The 10,120-nt window shown below is 37.8% G+C and overlaps 1 non-coding gene across 1 annotated transcript; it reads left to right on the top strand.

Annotated features, from left to right (window-relative positions):
- The first annotated feature begins 9,770 nt into the window (after positions 1-9,770).
- LOC140894141 (small nucleolar RNA R71) lies at positions 9,771-9,877 on the top strand. Its single transcript, XR_012153689.1, has one exon. It is a non-coding gene; the product is annotated as a small nucleolar RNA R71 (small nucleolar RNA).
- Positions 9,878-10,120: the final 243 nt, after the last annotated feature.

Below are 10,120 nucleotides of genomic sequence, written 5' to 3'. Positions count from 1 at the left end.
GAAGTAAACCTCCACCACCTGCGCACACGCCCATCCAGAAGATAGCCAAGGGTCTCCAACTTCTGCTCATCGGTGCATTGGAAAGTCTGAAAAGTCGTCTCCATGCGGTCTAACCAGTTCTCCGCATCCTCCGGAGAGTCACCTCCAACTAAGGGCTTAGGACCCATAGCTAAGAATCGACGCACAGTGAAACGCTCGTCGTCATGATGACGATGACGCCGTTCTCGACGAGGCTCCCGGTCGCCATCACCCCAACGCCCACCAACACTGCCATGAGAACTCTGGTCGTCACGATTTGACATCTACAAAAATACCTCAAGATGAGACTAAATCCCAAGAAATCTTTTGCATGCTCTGATACCATAAATGTAGTGACCCTTACCCGGATCACCTACTAAACAGAACTTAGGCATGCAATTAACTTAATAAAACAGATATCAGAATAAAACTGCGGAAACCAATAACATTATACAATCCCAAGTAAAGGAATCTGTAATTATCCAATATTATACAACCAAATCGAATAGCTGTATAAACCCAAACAACAGTAATAAAACCTAGACGAAGCTCCAGCTGGCCAACCACTGACTAGCCCCTCCTGGATCCACCCTCCTCGTCCAATCGCAAACCTGCCCCATGGAATAGGGTGTCCAGAAAATACAGAGTACGAGACGTGAGCATAAAACGCTCAGTGCGAGAGTATGAGTATACATGCATGCAAAGTGAACTCCCTATAGACTCGAGGTCAAGGATCAGATAACAGAGACAGACCGGGCCCTGGTATGTAGCACGCTGTGCCGTCGCTTCAGGAGGTGGCTCCCATACCGAGATAACCGTGAAAACGCCGGACCCAAATCGATGGAAGTCCATCCACTAAAAGGATAGGGTACAACCCTACTACAGACATCTCGAAGGAGATACAGCAAGATGCAAATGAATGCAGCATAATATCATGGCATATAAATCATGCAGTCACGTAATACATGCATACTCAGTCAGGATATCTCGAACAGTACTTTTGTACCTCAAAACAGTGCAAACTCTACCAACTCTAGGTCCACGCCTATAGTCTGCTCTACACTGCCAAATGATACCACTATCATCAAAGTGCTCTAAAAGCCTTAACTAAGCTATTGCATACTCCTAAATATTTATAGGGAGCAAAAGCTATACCTTCGTCCGTCGTTAGCCCTTTGATGTCGATGCCTCCAGAACTTGGGCACAACTCCGCTACGACTACCGAACGCCTCTCCGACCTCCGGACCAAGCCTAAGAAGACTAGAACAGCTCCAAAAGGACTAGAAAGGAAAGGAAAACTCGGAATTGGCAAAGAGAAATGAAGTCTCGGCCTTCTATTTATAGACAATGATCGGAACTTCCGATCCCTGATCGGAACGTCCGAACCTTGATCGGAACGTCCGATCCTGCCATCGGAGCTTCCGAAGATCCTGATCTGCCACGTGTCAAAATATCACTTGATGACTCCGGATAGGGGTGATCGGAGCTTCCGGTCCTGATCGGAGCTTCCGATCCAACCACACGTCATGCCTGACGTAATAACATCGGTGCCTCCGATCGGTCATCGGAGCTTCCGATCCTGTTCGGAGCTTCCGATCGTGCCTTCGGAGCTTCCGATCCGTCCGATGCCTAATTCAATTATTTAGCATTAATCCTTTAATTACTCAATTAGGGCACGGGCTACTACACCCGGTGCAGCGGAAGTTTAAAAATTTATTTTATTAATATGGAACGATTCCATATCTGGGTATCAAAACTTTACGATTAAATTTGTATAAGTAAAACAAATAATCACTATTAAATATTTTACCTTAAAATCTCGAAGCGAGATTATGGACACCAACATAATTTAATCTGCTCTTCTTGTAAATCCCGGGAACCGATGACAGTCACGATCTATCTTCGGAATTAGGTCCACGAACGAAAAACAGAAACCCTCTGATTGACTGCACTAGAAATCAATCAGAAGTTTTACGTAGAGAATAAACAGATATGATCTGTTAATTCGAATTGTAATTTTTCACAAAAATCACAGTCCGAATTTTCTCAAAAGGGACAGAGGAATTTTCGAAAAATCCTCTTGAATAGTATAGAGTGAATTTCAAAAATTGCAGTATTCAAATGTGTATAATTTTCGAACTCAACACCTCTATTTATAGATAATTTCTAGTTATAATTGTATCAGGACTCTAACTCCTTAAAGCCCACAATCCATAACTTAAGCCCAACAAGCCAAGCCTGTTGTTATAGAAATTAATATAAAATTCATCGTGACTCCGATTGATAAAATGAGTTCACCAATGTGCACAGAAACCATTTCTGAATCTTTTAGAGTCAAGATAATTTTTCTGAATCCGAATTCAGTGATTTCCAAAAATGCTCATCCCTATGTCATTTTAGGAAATCCCACTCCCTTTTAATTAAGAAGTCCAACTTCTCTTTCATTAAATTTAACTCTTTAAATTTAACTATCTCTACGGGATTTTAGTAATCCATTACTTGTGTAACCCTCAATGGTTCAGGAATACAGCTAGCCGTGGGCTCACAACTCCTTGTGACTCGGAACAACAATTTTCGACTTACCCATCGAATCATGGTAAGAGCGCCTAGCAACATCGCCCCATGATTCCCTAGGTATTACTGATAGTGCCTGCAAGAACCAGTAGATTTTGGTTAGCGTACAGTACGGCCCCTTCATCCATATATCCCGATCGAATCAACAACCATTGGTATATCGAGAGTCGTTCGAGATTCGATAGCTATGCATTACATCTTGGAGATCAAATAGTGACATCGCATGTGTTACTAGGAAAACCCATTAACCTAAAACACATCATGTACTCTGGCCAGAGATTCGTCACACTAATATCTCCTCAGATCGCATAGGATATCCACACTCGCAAGTATGTGGTGAATCCTTGACAACAAAGCATCGACTCCTATATGTGTCGTAACTGTACCCAATCCCGACACCTGATGACCCCAATAGAGTCGGTAAACGAGTCAAAGTACAGCACTAGCATATAGAGTATCAATGATGTTTCAAGTAATAAGGACTAATGGTGTACAACCAAAACCGCAGACTTTATCCACTCGATAAGTGATAACCACTTGGAAAGTCCGAATAGGGTAGTTCGATCATTCATCATATGAATATCCATTTGCATGCTTTGAACATCTCTATGTTCCATACCAATGAAACGTGATACTCGGCATCGCAAATGCTAGTCTCAATCTCGAGCGATCCTTATCCTTATTTGCAGACGGCTCAATTGACTAGGAACAGTTTAGAATATACAGTGACTATAAGATGTGTTTCATGATAGCCATCCCCATGTGCTACCACATCTTACATACACTATAGTATATTCAAGGTCTTTATCAAAACAACAATAGTATATCATAATATAACAATATGAAGAAAGATAAAGTCAATGCCATTATAAAAGTGTAAATTATATTAAACAAAAGATTGTTTTACATAGAGTCATAAAAGCCCTTAGCCACAAGTTGGCTAACCGGGCACCCACTCTTTCATATTTATGGATTCGTATGACATAAATTAACGTTGTATTCTTCTACTTTGACATTGGTACGATGAACTTTCTAATAAGGCCTTGTTCGTATTTCACATTTCTTGAAATTTTTCTCCGATCTTAGAGCCACATGTTGATGTGAGTGCATTTCACTTTGTATTTTTATGGTGATCTACTTATGTTGTGTAGTTTACATCTGAATAAGTCTTGGGACCATTGTTCTCTGATTATTGACTTGTGTGGATTTTTCTCGAATGAAGTCACACTAATTGTCCTTGATTTTGCTTTGATTGTTTGGGCATGAATTCATTACCCATGGATGAGTGATCACCAGATTTGTTATCTTGTTGGCTTGATAAGTGCATTTTGTGTGCATTATTTTGTGATAGGTTTATGTCTATTTTGTGTGCATTCATATTGTTTTTATGTGTTTTAGTTCATGCTTGTGTATTTCACTCCTCGGGTTGATTTTGTAGGAAAATGGATTTTTGAAGAGTGGATTACGGAGCAGCTTTGTTCAAAATATCAAATTTAATTTTAGAAAGAATCAAATCCGATCTTTACCGTTCAGAATGCATTTCAGGATGTTTAGAAGCTTCTTTCCAAATTTTAGCTCGATCCGACGGTTAGAACTCGATAAATGAATTTTTCAAAATCGTCGCTTGGAGCAGAAAATGCATGGCGCTCGAGTCAGAAATCCAGAATTCTATTTTTTTGTTCTGCGCGCGCGCGGGACTTCTTCCATGCACGCGCGCGTGGTCCGGCTTCAGATTTATGCAAAAAGTCCTTGTATTGGAAGGAAATTAATTGGTAGGCATTCCGGACCATATAAATAGAAGATATAACATATTTTTGAGGGTTTCGAAGTTCCAGAACGTGCACAACACAGAGGAGGCGGCTACAAGGCTTGGGAGAGAAGATTTCTTGTTTTCTTTTCTTCTTCTTATTTTTATTTTTGAATTATTGTTTTTAATTATTGAGTAATTTATTTTTAACCAAGACGGCGTGATTGAGCCGAAAAAATTCATGTAGAAAACTTGGATGTTTGTTTGGGATTTTTCAGAGTTGATTTTATTTTATTGATTGCCAGATTTATATTTGTCTTATGAATAGTCTGATCAACTGTTTGCTTGCATGTTAATTGATTCCAAGTCGAGAGAGGAGGTTTTGATTTTGATCACTTTGATAATCAACATATTGTAATACCGACTAGAAATATAAATCGGTTTCAGTATGCGGTTTGGGTGTAAACTGAATTTTCAAAAATATTTAATGCATTCAAATTTGATTTGAATTACGAAAGATTAATCCGTCAATATTTGAATAGGTTTGATTGTTCTAGAAATAAACATTTGAACAAGATAGGAGAATTCCCGTAATTTAAGATTAAATCTGAGTCCTAAATCAACTACATGTTACATGATTTGTTTGGTACCTAATTGTGTCTTGGTTGTCTTTGTTTTAATTATTTTTATCTTTAGTTATGTTTAATTCTTATTTCTTAAGCAGTTTTTTATTTTATATTCTTATTTTATTTAAATTAAATTGCTCTTTATGATTTCGTCTAGATTAAGCTAAATAATTAATTATTGAAAATTGACTGCAGTCCCCGTGGGAATCATACTTGGACTCTTAGTCCACTTTACTATTAATTGACCTGGTATGCTTGCCAGTAGATTTATATCACACCGATTTAGCCGGTCAAGTTTTTGGCGCCGTTGCCGGGGACTGTTTAGTTAATATTAGGATAGATTATTTGCTTGAGACTAGACATTTTTTTTTCTATCTTTTCGTTCATTTTCCTAATTTTTAATTTTAATTTTATTCTCTTTTGCTTGTGAGGTACTTGGAGATGGATCATCGACAGGTGTTCACAAGGTTTGACCAACAATACTCGGAGCCTTTCTATGCTGCTTTGGGGAGATTCAATGATTTGGCGAACAACTTTCGATGCCATGATTTTTCGAACTACACTCTGATTCAAATTTTTTATGGTGGTTTGGATGCGACAACAAGAAGTTGGGTAGATTATGGAGCTTTGTCAACTGGCAGTCACTTGTTTCACAGAGATTACAACAATGCGATGCACTTGTTAAATGATATGGCAGATTTCGACTACCATTGGCATTGTGATCCTTCACTGCAAGGTTGGAGTCACAAATATCCTCCAGAATTCAACCCCAAAAATTTTGCGAACCAACCACCGGAGTATCAAGAAGAGTGTATTGGGTATTTTGAGGATGATCATGTGGCTCAGTTGGAGAACATTGTGTGACAACAGACAGAGATAAATCAATTCTTGGAAAGCCACATCAACTCTTTGAGTCTTCTGGATGAACAGATTGAACTCTTTATAGAACCATCTTCAGAGATTCTCCAAGAGACTGCAGCAATCCATGCTGATCAATTATCATGGGCATGTAATCCTACAGCAGTAATTGAACCAGATCATGAGAACATAATTTTTGAGGAATCTTCTTGTGAGGATGAGCCAGAAGTGACAGTGGAGGAGGAGGAAATATTCAAGATGAAAGATTTGACCTCGTTAATGGACTTTACATGTACACCATCAGAAGATTCTTTCTTGCCATTGACGCCAACTCTACAACATTACATCCTCTATGAGCTTCAGCCTAGATTCGAAGTCTTCTTCCAAAAGAAAAAGTTCATGCCGAGTGTTGTTGGACCAACAAGCTTAAACTGCATATATCACGCCAAGATTGAGGGTGTAGGAAATCAAGATCCATACGTAGAGTCGTATGATTCTTACTATGGGCGGCAGCCGCTCTTTGATGGTTGCTACTGCATAGTTGGGCATTAGACTATAAATTTAGCGCTGACTGGGAGGAAACCCAATGTTCTTTCCCTTGTTTTTTTATTTTATTTTTGGTTTTTGTTTTTGTTATTTAATTTTTACTTCTTTCCCATTCCATTTTGCCGAGCCTGTAGATATACACAGTCTGTTGCTGCTGTCCCAGCTGATACTATCAAGAAGGAAGAGGATGAATCGAAAACCAGGGGAGTGTTATTGTCTTTTTCATTTTGTTTTTGTTCGTCTTGCATTTGGGTGTTTGTTATGCATTTTGTTAATTGTTTCTGAAGCATTGAGGGAAATGCTTTGGATAAGTATTTGGGGGGGGGGGGGGGGTTGAATTTATGTGATTTAGTTCTTTGCATATAGTTCGTAATCATGCCTATCAATGTGTTGTTGTTTGTGTTGTGGATACAAGTAGAATGATGACTGTTAGCCGATGATGATAGAGTTGAAATTTTTTTTAAAGAAAATATTTCTTTTGATTGAACTTGAAAAGCTTTTGGTAGAATCGTAAATCATCTTAAGCATGCATGTTAGATTGGTGTAGTGTAACGAAGTAATTGATGAAGTTCGTGTTTGTTTGATCATTGCACGACAATAGATTCTTATTGATCATGATAGTGTCTTTGGATTCTTTATGATTGTTAGACATTGCATGTGTGATCTTGGGCGTACCTTAAAATTTTTTTTTAAAAAAAACTTTTTGTTAAAAAAATTAAGTTAACTCCATCCGGGTTACGAGCAGAGATTGAAATCCGAATCTCTTGTTCTTGACTAAGTATGCGGATCCATGGGGTTAATAATTTTGAAAATTTAAAATAACAATTCCATCCGGTCTTGGACAATGATTGAAATCCTAATCTTTGTTCCATAGCTAAGTTTGCGGGTTAAATGGGATTGATGCTCCATCCGGGCTATAGACGAGGGGATTGAAATTTGAATCCTATCTTAGTTATAGCTAAGTTTGCGGGTAATTTTTGGGGCTTATAAAAAATACGGGGTGCAAAATTCGGAGGTACGTAATTAATCTCAAGAAAGTACATGTTTTTTTTTTGGGATTGTTGAGATAACGGAGTGCTGGATTGTGACACTTACACTGATTTGTCATAGGTCGCTAAGCATTCTTAGGACATATTATTTTGAAGTTGCATGAAACTGGAATGACATGGCACACACACACGTTTACTTTAAACTGACAGTGTATTGTGAACAATCAGAAGTTTTTGTGGTTTTTAGTTGTTGAAGTTGAAACTTATCGGAGGTTATGTTGTTCATGATTCATTCTTACTTATGTCGTTGTTTGCATTTTGTTTTTGCATATCTTGCTCGAGGGCGAGCAAGATTTAAGTATGGGGGTGTTGATAAGTGCATTTTGCGTGCATTATTTTGTGATAGGTTTATGTCTATTTTGTGTGCATTCATAATTTTTTTTACGTGTTTTTATGTGTTTTAGTGCATGCTTGTGTATTTCACTCCTCGGGTTGATTTTGTAGGAAAATGGATTTTTGAAGAGTGAATTACGAAGCAGCTTTGTTCAAAAAATCAAATTTAATTTTAGATAGATCCAAATCCAATCTTCACCATTCATAATGAAGTTCAAGATGTTTTGAAGTTGCTGTCCAAATTTCAGCTCGATTTGACAGTTATAACTTGAGATATGAATTTTTCAAAATCGTCGCTCGGAGCAGAAAATGCATGGCGCGCTAGCGAGATTTGAGCTCGCCCGCGCGCGAGTCTGAGGTACAGAATTCTTTTTTTTGTTCTGCACGTGCAGGACTTCTTCCACGCACGCGCGCGTGGTTTGGCATCAGATTTATGCAAAAAGTCCTTGTATTGGAATGAAATTAATTGGTAGGCATTCCGGACCATATAAATAGAAGATATAACATATTTTTGAGGGTTTCGAAGTTCCAGAACGTGCACAACACAGAGGAGGCGGCTACAAGGCTTGGGCGAGAAGATTTCTTCATTTCTTTTCTTCTTCTTATTTTTATTTTTGAATTATTGTTTTTAATTATTGAGTAGTTTATTTTTAACCAAGACGGCGTGATTGAGCCGAACAAATTCATGTAGAAAATTTGGATGTTTGTTTGAGATTTTTCAGAGTTGATTTTATTTTATTGATTGTCAGATTTATATTTGTCTTGTGAATAGTCTGATCAACTGTTTGCTTGCATGTTAATTGATTCCAAATCGACAGAGAAGGTTTTGATTTTGATCACTTTGATAATCAACATATTGTAAAACCGACTAGAAATAGAATTCGGTTTCAGTATGAGGTTTGGGTGTAAACTGAATTTTCACAAATATTTAATGCATTCAAATTTGATTAGAATTACGAAAGATTAATCCGTCAATATTTGAATAGGTTTGATTGTTCTATAAATAGACATTTGAACAAGATAGGAGAATTCCCGTAATTTAAGATTAAATCTGAGTCCTAAATCAACTACATGTTACATGATTTGTTTGGTACCTACATGTGTCTTGGTTGTCTTTGTTTTAATTATTTTTATCTTTAGTTATTTTTAATTCTTATTTCTTAAGCAGTTTTTTATTTTATATTCTTATTTTATTTAAATCAAATTGCTCTTTATGATTTCGTCTAGATTAAGCTAAATAATTAATTCTTGAGAATTGACTGCAGTCCTTGTGGGATCGATACTTGGAATCTCAGTCCACTTTACTATTACTTGACCTGGTATGCTTGCCAGTAGATTTATATCACACCGATTTAGCCGGTCAAATTTTTGGCGCTATTGCCGGGGACTGTTTAGTTAATATTAGGATAGATTATTTGCTTGAGACTAGACATTTTTTTTTTTCTATCTTTTTGTTCCTTTTCCTAATTTTTAATTTTAATTTTATTCTCTTTTGCTTGTGAGGTACTTGAAGATGGATCATCGATAGGTGTTCACAAGGTTTGGCCAACAATACTCGGAGCCTTTCTATGCTTCTTGGGCGAGATTCAATGATTTGGCGAACAACTTTCGATGCCATGATTTTTCGAACTACACCGTGGTTCAAATTTTTTATGGTGGTTTGGATGCGACAACAAGAAGTTGGGTAGATTATGGAGCTTTGTCAACTGGCAGTCACTTGTTTCACAGAGATTACGACAATGCGATGCATTTGTTAAATGATGTGGCAGATTTCGACTACCATTGGCATTGTGATCTGCCACTGAAGTAAATGCATCTACATGATGCATTCCCGTAGACTTCCGCATAACGTTCCTCTCAGACTGAGGGTGATATCTGCTAGATGCCATCTATTCAATCAACTCACATCATTCTTCTGGTGATTTTCGTAACAGATTTCCAGCTGCAGCTGCATCTAACATAGTGCAATTAGCATGAGGAAGGCCATAGTAAAAAATTTGTACCACAAGCCAGTCGGGTAATTTGTGGTGTGGGCATCTCCTTAACAGATCCTTATAGCGCTCCCATGCTTCATAGAGTGATTTATGTTCGCCTTGAGCAAACGTAATGATATCTATTCTCAATTTCATCGACTTTGATGGAGGGAATTATTTGGTGAGGAAAGCTTTCGCCAGATCATCCCAAGTAGTAGTTGAACCTGCATGTAAATTTGTTAGCCATGACTTAGCTTTATATCTTAGCAAAAAGGGAAATAAGCATAAACGAATAGCATCATCAGAAACTCCCTGCTGCTTGAAAGTATCACAAATTTCCAGGAAATTTGCGATATGAGTGTTTGGGTCATCAATTGTTGTCCCACAAAATTAAAC

The sequence above is a fragment of the Henckelia pumila genome, chromosome 3 (assembly GCF_033568475.1).
Source record: "Henckelia pumila isolate YLH828 chromosome 3, ASM3356847v2, whole genome shotgun sequence".
Lineage (NCBI taxonomy): Eukaryota > Viridiplantae > Streptophyta > Magnoliopsida > Lamiales > Gesneriaceae > Henckelia > Henckelia pumila.
The sequence above is the reverse complement of the archived record's forward strand: the minus strand, read 5'-3'. Positions and strand labels throughout refer to the sequence as shown.